Source organism: Bos javanicus, chromosome X (genome assembly GCF_032452875.1).
Source record: "Bos javanicus breed banteng chromosome X, ARS-OSU_banteng_1.0, whole genome shotgun sequence".
In the NCBI taxonomy this organism is placed as follows: Eukaryota; Metazoa; Chordata; class Mammalia; order Artiodactyla; family Bovidae; genus Bos; species Bos javanicus.
The window spans coordinates 39,380,978-39,393,114 of record NC_083897.1 but is presented as its reverse complement, the minus strand read 5'-3'; positions in this window follow the sequence as shown (position 1 = coordinate 39,393,114).

The window sequence follows — 12,137 nt, the reverse complement described above, 5'->3', positions numbered from 1 at the left end:
GCTGCCAGAACAAGGGTCACCCAGGACACCAGGCAGGATGTGCACTGGGCAGTAGCAGCAAACACTCCAGGCCACATGCAGGCCCAGTGACCCTGGGCAGACACAGACGGCCTCAGACTGTGTCAGCACCCTGACTTCAAGACCAGGGAGCTCCTGGGTGAGGGAGAGGTGGGGTCTCCCAGCACCTTGAAGACGTGGGCCAGCTTGTACTGCAGATTCTTTATGGTGCTGGTCTTCGATTCCAGAATGACTGAGGAGAGGAAGGTGTCGGGGAAGTGTGGCCTGACTCCACCGCAGGGACATCCACATAGGAGGCACTGCCGTGGGAAGGCTTCTGAGCGAGGTCCCGGTGTGTATCCATCCCCAGACCCCAGGGGGACCTAGCCTTGGGGCTGGCTGCCTCAGGTCACCCCATTGGCCAGGACCCCAGAGCCAGGCCTGACCACACAGAGTCCCCTGTCCACATCGCCCACTCTTTCTGTGACATCTCCCAGGTCAGAGGGCAGAGAGACGAGGCTCGGCTCCAGGCAGGGTGTCTGCCAGGTGTTGTCTGGCCTTCTGGCCCCTGGGCACCAAGGCCTCGTCTGTCCCGTCCCGGCAGCGCCCAATGACAGGGACAGCCCAGCCCAGGGGAATGCCACACACCACCACGGAAACACCAGGGAACAGACACTCAGCCTGCACCCAGAAGTGCCTCCCAGGGAAGCCTTCCCAGCACCCACCACACAGGCCACCACAGACCTTCCTCTCCTGTTGTGGCTTCTTCCAGCTCATCTTAGTGTCCAGGCAGATGGCAGCTGTGGCCTTGGCTAAGAGGCCAAGCTGCAACAGGGAGTGGACTTGGGCTAGGATGGCTGGAAGGCCAGGAAGGGGCTGGAGAGACCTTGAAGACACTGGAGCCAGGAGACCACGGAGCACACTGGCCTGGGTGCTCTGGCCAGGAAACCACGACGGCCCCTCCCGGAGGCTGAATGAGGGTCTGCACTGCAGGGACGGAGCCCTACCTGCAGCCCTCAAGGCCTACCTTCAGCTTGCAGGACATGAGTGTCAGGACTGAGAGGTCCAGGTTGGAGGCCGCCAGCACCTCGCTGAACTGTACCTCCTCCTTCGAAAGGGCGGTGGCCCACGCCTACATCTTGAGCTCCAGGACAAGGTCCTGAGGCCTCCATTCTGTTGAACCTCCAGGATGCCCACGGTGAACTTCCAGGGACCCTTTCTTCCTTCCTTCTACATAAACACAGAAATCTGTATCTGTAACCTACATGTGTAACTCTAGGAGAGCATCCACACAAATAATCTTTCACTGTATACACAAAATCTGAATCTCATATACATAATCCAGAGGACCTGATACTCAGCCATCTGCTTTACTTCTAGGGGAAAAAAATCTAACAAAGGGTATAGATCTCCCATAGATTCATCATACCTGAATCAGGCGGCTGTATGCTGACAATAGTCACAGCACTGCAAATTGACTATACTGCAACATAGCAGAGGCATGGTATTAAAGAGAAGGAAAGAAAACCAGTGCTTGTTTTATTCCCCCCAGACTCCCTGACTGGGGCTGCTACCCAATCCCTGGAGCCTAACCAGGCTTAGGTCCCACTGCTTGACTGGGGTGGGTTCGAGAGAGCCTGGCATGGTGCCCAGCATCGAACCCTTTTTAAATGTTTACTTTCTGCTTTGTTCCAGCTTGGACCAGCCTCCCCAGTGGTATCCAGGCGTCCAGGGACTTGGGAACAAATACTACTAAGCCACCACGTGCCTTGGTGCTGAGCATTCCAGCTCAAGCCTCCTTCCCAGCAAATTGTCACCCCTCATTTTTGTGAAAATGAAAAATACCTTCCATGAAGTTGTGATGCTGTGTGTTGGAAATATAACTGAAAGTTCTATGATAAATGTGCTGATTATGGAACACATTTAATCCAGCTTTCTATGAAACACCAGTGACAATTCCTTACATTTGTTTCACACTTCAGTTTATATCAGGTTTCTGTTTGTAGTCTTTTCAGTGTTGCTTCCTAGTAATCAGTTTCAGAGGTTTTTCAAGAAATCCTCTGGGCTCCTTCTTTAGCAGTTCTGGTCTGGCCTCTGGCCCTGGGACCAATATAGGTCCCTCAGCTTCTTGGAGCCAGATTAACCCCCACCTTTCAGTCCTGCTTTCCAGAGTTGTAACCAGTCTTGGCAACCCACTCCAGTATTCTTGCCTGGAGAATCCCATGGATGGAGGAGCCTGGTGGGCTACAGTCCATGGGGTCGCAAAGAGTCAGACATGACTGAGAAACTTCACTTTCACTTTCAAGCAGCCTTAAAGAGCACTCCACCCCTCCCACACACCAGCAAGCAGATAGCTGTGTCTAGAGCTCAGCAAGTACCACAGTCTAGACCCCAGCACTCCTGGAAAATGTGGGGCAGGGCAGACAGATGGCAGGAAGAAGGGGTGCTGGGCAGTGTCCATGGCCAGGCCTGGGAGCTGTGGTTCCTGCCCAGATCTCGCATAAACCTGAAGCTTTCTGACCCTCATCCCATCCTGGTGGGCCTTTCCATCCCTCTGTCCTCAGAGGTCTCTGCCCATGTGCTCTTTCCCCAAACCTGGCTTTTTTTTGGAGGAGAGGTTTGGAAATCTCATGGATAGAGGAGACTGGTGGGCCACAGTCCATAGGTTCACAAAGAGGCTGACATGACCTAGCCACTACTCAACAACAACGAGTAGATGAGAAAGTGAAGGAAGGTTAAAGAAAGAGAGAGAATAAAAACCAATGCAAAATCCTGTCACTGTCTTTAGTAGGTAATTGAGGACCTGTCATCAACCGTAGAAACTTTCAGATGAACACACAGTTGGAAAGTGTACTGTGTTCTTACATCCTACCATGTGCATTCCTGCTATAATCTGACAGCAAAGACTTGTGAAATAAGAACAATAATCGTCATGATAATCAATCCCTGCTATTCATGACTATACTCTTCATTCTTAACATGTATTTGTTGAATATTTAATCGGTGTTAGGCATTCTCTAGGGGCTTCCCTGGGGGCTCAGACAGTAAAGAATCTGCCTGCAATGCAAGGGACCTGACTTCAATCACTTGGTGGGGAAGATCCCCTGGAGAAGGAAATGGCTGAAGGCTAATGACTCTAGGTCTTCCAATCACTAGAAAACTGCCGGTCCCACAGAACATTAATAGGCAAGTGCCCTCCCAAAGGCCTCCATCTCAACACTAAGACTAAGCCACACCTGAAAGCCAGCAAGCTGTAGTGCCAAAAACCCTTCACCTATCCTTCAGCCAAATAGGGGCACAAACTTGCACATCAGTAAACAGGCTGCCCAAAGTCATACTGAACCCATAGACACCCCAAACCACACTACTGGACCCAGCCACTGCCCTTCAGAAAGACAAGATCTAGCTCCACCCACCAGAACATAAATAAAAATCCTCCCAACCAGGAAACCTTCACAAGGCATTGGTCCAACTCCACTCAGGTCACCACTAAGACCACACCAGCTCCATCCATGCCAGGTCAGCACACCAACACCTGACCTCCATTCATACCAGATCTTCACACAGACCACTCAACGTCCATCCATGCCAGGTCAGTACACAGACCACTGAAACTCCATCCATGCCAGGTCACCACTAAGAACACCCCAACTCAAACCATGCCAGGTCAGCACACAGACCACTCCAACTCCATCCATGCCAAGTCAGCACACAGACCACCCCACGTCCATCCAACAAGGTCAGCTCACAGACCACAGTACCACTATCCCTCTGACTGATAACGATAAGAGGCTTATGGAAGCTTCCTCATGGGAGAGACTGACTGTGGGGAAAACAGGGTCTTGTTCTGATAGGGGGGGCCATGCTTAGTAAATCTTTAATCCAAAGTGACAAAATGCCAGAATAGAAGGACATGTGCTCAACTTCTCCTATGAGAACTCCAAAATATAACTCACTACTGAACAATCATTGACAGGAGAATATTGGATCCCACCAAAAAAAGCTACCCCATTTCCAAGTGCAAAGGAGAAGCTCCAGCAAGATGGTAGGAAAGGCGAAATAGTGTTTAGAATCAAATCCTATACCTGCCAGAGAAACTCAAGGGTGCTCAAACAAAACCTTGTGTAATCACAAGACCCTACAGAGACTGACCAGACTTGCCTCTGAGTGTTTGAGCATCTCCTGTGGAGGTGCAGGTCAGCAGTGGCCTGCTGCAGTGGCAGGGGCTCTAGGTGCAGCAGTCCTGGGTGTGGCATAAGACCCTTGGAGGAGGTCACCATTAACCCAACATAGAGATGCCAAGCAGATGACCCACAAACTGCAGAACCATTACACCAAAAAAAATGCTTGCGCTGTTAAGAAAGTTCTAGGACCCACAGCAGATTTCCCAACCTGGGGATCTGGCAAAGGAGTGAGAACCCCAGGGAATTTGACTTTGGAGGCCAGTGGGATTTGATTACAGAACTGCCACAGGACTGGGGAAACAGACTCTTGGAGGGCACAAACAGAACCTTGTGTGCACCAGGAGATAGGAGAAAGGAGCAGTGTCCCCAAAAGAGACTGACCCAGGCTTGCCTGTGAGTGTCCAGGAGCCTCTGACAGAGGTGTGGGTTGGGGGTGGCCTGCTGAAGGGTCAGGGGCACTGAGTGCAGCAGTGCGTGCATGGGATCTTTTGAAGGAGGTCGCCATTGTCTTCATTACCTCCACCATAATTTGGTCTCAGGTCAAACAACAGGGAGAGCCATAGGCCCGCCCATCAACAGAAAGCCATGTTGATGGGCATTCAATATTCACAAGGTTCAAGGGTTTCTAATAAACAACAATTGATCTCCTGGAGTCTCCTGAGGGGTCATCAAAAAAGAATTCATAACTGAGTAGACCACCACAAAGCCAATTTTAACAGGTACCTTTAACTCACACATTAAAAAAAAAAATCACATGAAAAGATGTCAACACTGCTAAATATTAGGGAAGCACGTTCAGTCTCACCTCACACCACCAATCAGAATGGTGACTGTCAAGCACTCTACGAATGTTAAATCCACCACATGCCATGAAGAAAAGGAAACCCTCCACCTCCGTTGCTGGAAATTAAAATAGGTGAGAGCCACCATGGAGGAGAGCATGGACGTGCATCAACAATGAAAATGAGAGTGAAATTAGAATATCCCTCAAACCATACACAAAAGTAAACTTCAAAGAAGATAAAGATCTAAATGTAGGATGGATACTATGCAAATTTGAGGACAATATAGGGGGGGCAGGCTGTAACCCCCATCAGGAGGGGTCATATTCAGCACACATCTGTTATTTCCTCTTGGGCTACTGGGTTCTTCTGCCTCCCAGACAAGCTACCACATGTTGACAGGATATTTTACTGTGTTTAGAATTATTTTCTAAACCAAGTTTTATTTCCATAAGTAAATCAAAAGTCTCAAAGGTAGAAAGAAGAATCAACAGAAGCACTCCTCCCACCCAGGTGCCCCATCTTTCCAAATCAAGGAAAAGTGAAAGTGTTGGTTGTTCAGTCATGTGGGACTCTTTGTGACCCCATGGGCTACAGCCCACCAGGCTCCTCCGTCCATGGGATTTTCCAGGGAAGAATACTGGAGTGGGTTGCCATTTCCTTCTCTAGGGGATCTTCTCAACCCAGGGATTCAGCCTGGGGTCTCCTGCATTCCAGGCAGAATTTTTTACTGTCTGAGTTACCAGGAAAGCCCAAATCTGCATCAAATGTCCTCACAAAATATGTACCTTTCTATTTCGTCCCTCACTTCCTTCCTCTTATGTGCCTCCCCAGAGATTTTTTTTTTTGAACGCACATACATTTTCTAGAAATGTATTTTCATTAGTCCCAATTTATTGAACAAATGGTAAAATACTCTATGTACTATTCTACACTTTTTTCGCTTAAGAATATGTCCTGCAGAGCTTGCCAGATCAGTAAAAAACTGCATTTTCTCCTTCTAGCCAAACATTTCATTACAGTACCATTGTTTGCTGGACATTTCAAGTGGCTGCTTCCAATCTTTTGCCATTACAACATGGCAGTGAGTCATCTTGTGTCACACAGCTGTAACAGTTTTCACTTTCAGGGTAACTGGCCCACAGTGGAACTGCCAGGTCAGAGGGTATCAGGCTGGTATTGACAGGCAGTGCCAGGATGCCCTCCATAAGGGCTGTGCCAACTTTAATTTAAATAACCTCTGTCTTTCCTGTTAATTAAAAACAAATACATTGAATTTCCTTAAGAAAATTTCACCTCACAGAAACAGAGGTTACAGAGGGCAAAGAACCACTGTGAACAGCCCAGTGAACAGTCTCCATAAAGCTTCTGGAAGGACCTTGTTTAGGTCTGAAAGGCCTTGTCACAGTCTCCCCACCCACCCGTCTCTGCTTGTCTGGTTCCCTCCACCTCACCCTCCAGGCTGGAGCTGCATGTCCCCCACCACACCGACTGACTGACATCCCCACTGGAGATGGAGGAAGAGGCGAGCCTTCATCTGCAAGGCAACCCGACTCAGAAGGGCCCATGGTCAGGGCATCAGAGCAGCCAGGTGTGCAGGGCAGCTGGCATGTGGAGCTGGTGTCTACTCTCAACCATGACATGTGAGGTCTGGCAAGGCCTTGGCCAGCAGGGAGATGCAGAAGACAGAAGCAATGCCAGGACAGGGCTGAGGGTAAAGATGGTGGCCCATGCTGGTCATGGAAGAAAGGGCAACTGTGGTCTAGCCACTCACACCTCCATCTCTCTCCTTCCAGCTCGGGGCACTGCCTGGTGCCGTCTACGCATTGTGCTAGAAATATGCCCCAAACACTGGAAAACCAGGAGAATTCAGAGAGAAATCTGGATGTTTGGTTCCTCACAAAAACACCTGCTGACCTTGGGCCCACAGACCCAAGGCAGCCGGGTGCCCTGGCCCCACCCCACCCTGGCCACACCACACAGCCACTGTACCCCGGCCTGCCTTGGAGCCACCTCAGCTTGCTGCTCGGCATTGACCTACAGCTCTGGACACTTCCTCCTCCCACATGCCCTCAGTCATCCCTGGGCTGAACCACAGCACTTATCTGAGTGTCTCCCTGTGGCAAGCAGGGTACCATGGCAATAAACCCCACATAACCTCTGCCTGTTCTGGTGCCACCGTCCAAAAGCAAGCAGCTCAGCTACCAGGGCTGTTGATTTACAAATCCAGGCCACAAGCCAGTGCCCTGCACATGACACCTTGCCCCACAAGGGAGGAGGTGGGTGTTCATTGAGTGAGAACTTGTTCCATTAGAAGCTCAGTCAACCAGGGTGTGCAGGGCCAGTGCTGGGGTCTCCTCCACACACCTGGGGACTGTCTTTAGTGATAATGTTCAACGAGACCAGAGAGCTGACGTGGTCCACAAAATCAGTGCCTTCATGCCGGGCAAAGGCAATGACTCACTCAGCGAGCAGAGCTTCAGGCTGAAGACTGCCTGGACTGAACCGAGACAGTCCAGAAAAAGAACCCATCCCTCCTACGACCTACCTCAATGCCACAGGCACACTTCCCACCTTCATGGCCTGCTGGCTTTCCATCTGGCTGTGCCCATGACTTTGGTCCACCTGGAGCTGAATTTGTATCCTAAAAGAAGGAAGGGAATGAGAACAGAGCTGCTGTCCATGCCCTGACCATGTTGGAGCAAGGTGCTCTGAGGCTACATTGCTGTACCCACTACCACCAGCCAGGCAGGACCCAACCACACATGCTTGCCACATATCCTTCCACTCAGGAAGCAGCCCAGGCTCAGGAAGCGCTGACCATGTGACAGATGTGGAGCAGGCCAGAGGGCAAGCAGCCAAGCCAGGGTCACACCCTGGAACAAGCACCCCCACAGAACTCCTCTATCTTGATCCAGGGACAAGACCAAACCCCAACTCTAGTGCATGCTTTAAAAACTGTGCCACTGCTAAGAGAACACATGTGTGGGAAAGCTGACATACCTGCTGTGTCACTGGCCAGCCTGGCATCACTTCCCACAGCTACTGTCATCCCCCAAGGCCCTACTCTGCAAGCCCAGCCTTCCGCTGCCCCCTCATCTGGGCTCGCCAGCTCAGCACACCTTTGCTGAAAGCTCCCTACATGCAGGCCAGGTGGCAGGCACACGGGGGTCACCTGGGTTAGACACCTAGCTAGGGAGGGAGCACCAGGAATTGTCCCCACTCTATCTGGATCCAAAGCCCCTTCAGGTCCCCAACCACTGAGCTCAGCTGCCTTGTAGGAGACAGGAAGAATAAAAGAAAAGCAGGCCCCGGCAAGGACCACAAAAGAAATTTCTAATTATTGACAAACCGGATGCTATAAGGCACGAGTCTTGGAACAAGTCCAGAGGGAACAGTTCATAATCTTGAAAACAAGATGTGATCCTGGGGTTGAAAAACTGACCCCAAACTGTTTCTCAACTGGCGTCTCAGAGTCACATGTTTTACGCATCTGGTGGAAAAGCTATAGATAAGAATATTAGTCTTAGTTACTGATTTGTTATTGATTACTGTTTCCTAATTACTCAATGGTTAATGATTATTTTGTTATAGTTTAACTCCCCACTTATTCTTTCATTCATGGCTAAAAGTATAATAAAGCTGGCTTGGATTCAGTTTTGGCACCTTCACCTTGGAGCTGTGTTGGTCCCCTAATCCTTCGCCTTTCTCTGAATTCTTGTGTCTCGTTTCTCATTCTCTCGCCATATCGTGCTTTTGGAAATCCTGCTTGTCAACCCCAACGGGGATCCGAAAGTGAATCCAGCCTCTGAGGCTAGCTCCTAGCGGCAGAGAATGCAGGGAAATCAGGCCAGCTCGGTGGACAAGGAAAGTACTTGGTAAGTACACCCCTGCGGATTTGTCAATCAGGCTAACAACGGGGCAAAATCCTTCTAAGCATAGTGACTATATGCAAGTGTTAAAAACTTTGTTAAAAAGTTCGGAGGTTGAGTTTTATAGTTTCTGGTCTTACGTTTAGATCTTTAATCCATTTTGAGTTTATTTTTGTGTATGGTGTTATAATATCATATATGAAATGAGTCGCCAGTCCAGGTTCAATGCACGATACTGGATGCTTGGGGCTGGTGCACTGGGACGACCCAGAGGGATGGTATGGGGAGGGAAGAGGGAGGAGGGTTCAGGATGGGGAACACATGTATGCCTGTGGCAGATTCAGTTCAATATATGGCAGAACCAATACAATATTGTAAAGTTTAAAAATAAAATAAAATTAAAAAAAAAAAAGTTCGGAGGTTGAGATTTCTCACTCTTCTTTTAAAGAATTGTTTTCTGCCATTGAAAAATATTGCTACTGGCTAGATCCAGATAAAGGGACTTTGAGGCATGAGGAATGGCAAGAAGTTATGCATTGCCTGCGCCCAATGCAGCGAAAAGATTCCTTTGTCTGTATGGTCAGTAGGGAATCTTATTAGCACAGCTTTAGGACCACTGCAATCCAAAACCTCGGATTCAGGGGATTCTGTAGAACAAATACAAGAACAAATGGAGGAAATGAATTTATATAATAACATAGGTGATGAGGAAGAGAAACTATCAATAAAATTGAAAAATAAGAGCTAAAAGAATGATAGAAGTCAAGAACAGATCTTTCTCTCTCGACCAACTGCACCTTTGGTCAAGCCCCTTCCTTTCAATCCTGAAACCCCTTGGGATGGTGGATTTGCTTTTAAACCACAGATAACTGTGCCTATTAAAATGACACCTTTACAAAAGGGAGTTCATATGGCACAGTTGCAGGGGGATGAAGATGCTTTAGTTCTCCCTGTGGCTGTAACTCAAATCCCACCAGATCCTCAATTTCCACAAGGAAGAATACATTATGATTATAATGCCATAGCATTTAAAACCATAAAGGAGATAAAACAGGCATGCACCCAATATGGAACTGATTCTCCTTATACCATGGGACTAATTCAGGGACTTTCACAAGCTGAACAATTAATTTCTTATGATTGGGAAATGATAGCCAGAACTTGCCTATCCACCTCATAATTTTTACAATTTAGGACCTGGTGGCAAGATGAGGCAAATCAACAAGCTCACCGAAATGTGACAGCCAACCCACCAGTTGATATAACACTGGATCAATTAATGGGTAGTGGGGCACATTTTGGCATTCAAGCTCAGTTACAATTTGATGATCAATTACTCACTCAAGTGAGAATGATATGTTTAAAAGCCTGGGAGAGACTAAATCCACCCAGACAAGCCTCAATTTCATTTACCCAAATTAAATAATCAAATGGGGGACCTTATGTAGATTTTATTGCCAGGCTACATCAAAATTTAAATAAAACAGTCTCACAACCTGGTTTGAGAGATATGCTGATACAAGTTCTTGCTTATGACAATGCTAACTCAGAATGTAAAAAGGCGATTCAGCCTCTCAAAGGACATGGTGCCCCTCTAGAAGAATATCTTAAAAGTTTGCCGGGATATTGAGTCAGAACCATATAAAATGCAACTTCTGGCTCAAGCATTGTCTAAGGCTAATAAAAAGACAGATATGAAATGTCACCAATGTGGAAAATTAGGACACATTAAAATAGATTGTAAAGGAAGAAGAAGATAGTCAGTTAATAAATTATACTATTGGCTCTGATGCCACTCCTATTTGTATTGGTTTTGGAAGTATATGTCTTAAAACAGGATATCAAAAGTGGCTGTCAGTTGTCAAAGAATCAAATGAGGATAAGATGTCCCTCTTTCTGTTAACTGCCCTTACTTTTTTAGAAAAAGAAGAAACTTCCAGCATGATGAATCCACCTGACCTTCCTGATTGTGTTCCTGAAATTAGCCATGGTATTGAAAATTGGTTAAGATGGAAATTATGTAAAGGATCAAAAGGTCACTTATTATTAAATATTGCAGAAGGCTCCATTATCAATTGGGACCCTGCTGCTGCTGCTGCTGCTGCTAAGTCGCTTCAGTAGTGTCTGACTCTGTGCGACCCCAGAGATGGCAGCCCACCAGGCTTCCCTGTCCCTGGGATTCTCCAGGCAAGAACACTGGAGTGGGTTGCCATTTCCTGAGGAACCCCTAAATGTATAGAATCTAAAAAGTCTTCCCCATGGGTATATAATGAAAAGACAATTAGTACTTATGGTAGTCAACCCCTCATATGGCACAGGGTAGGATTAGCTCCCCCTGTGCCTCGTCTAGATCATTATCCTATTCATGATGAATTATGGAAAATACCCATGGCATTAAAAGAACTAATTGCTTGGAAGGGACAATATACTGCATATATTTTAAATAACCCAAAAGCTACCTTTAATTTTACAAAAAACTCTACCCACACTATTCAGACTTGTGTAAGAATTCCTTTTGTTTTTATGATCAGACCAGCAAAATATGATTCTGATTTGGGATTAGTAACATGTATTAACTGTTCATTTCATACATGTTTAAATAATACCATTCCTTTTGATGAAAGTTGGCAGAGTATTTACATTCTTAAAACCAGAACTGGCATATGGGTTCTGGTTGATTTACAACAACCTTGGCAAGAAAGCCCTACGTTATATGTTACTGAAGAAATATTGAAAAATCTTAAACATGTTAAACATTTTCTGGGATTACTAATTGCTGCCATCTTAGACATTATTGCTATTACCACTACGGCAGCCATAGCTGGAATGGCTCTTCATAAATCTGTACAAACAGTTCATTTTGTACAAAAATGACATAAAGATGCTGATGTCCTTTGGACCACTCAACAAAAAATTGATGGAAAGTTGGCCTCCCAAGTGGCCGACCTTCAACAATCAGTTATTTTTTTAGGAGATCAATTAGTCAGTTTACAAAAACAGGTGAGACTAAGATGTGATTGGAACTATACTTCCTTTTGTGTAACGCCTTTCAAATACAATAAGACACAATTCAACTGGGATAAAGTTAAACAACACCTATTGAACCAAGGTAATATTTCTGTAGATATTCAAAATCTACAACAAGATGTATTAAAAGCTTTTAATAAATATCTTGATGTAATTTCTGGATCATATTTTCTTGATACTGTTGCTGATAATCTTTCTTCTTTTAATCCCTTAAAACAGATCAAGACATTTGGATACCGAATTGCTCTGGTTATGGGAGTGCCATTAATTATGTA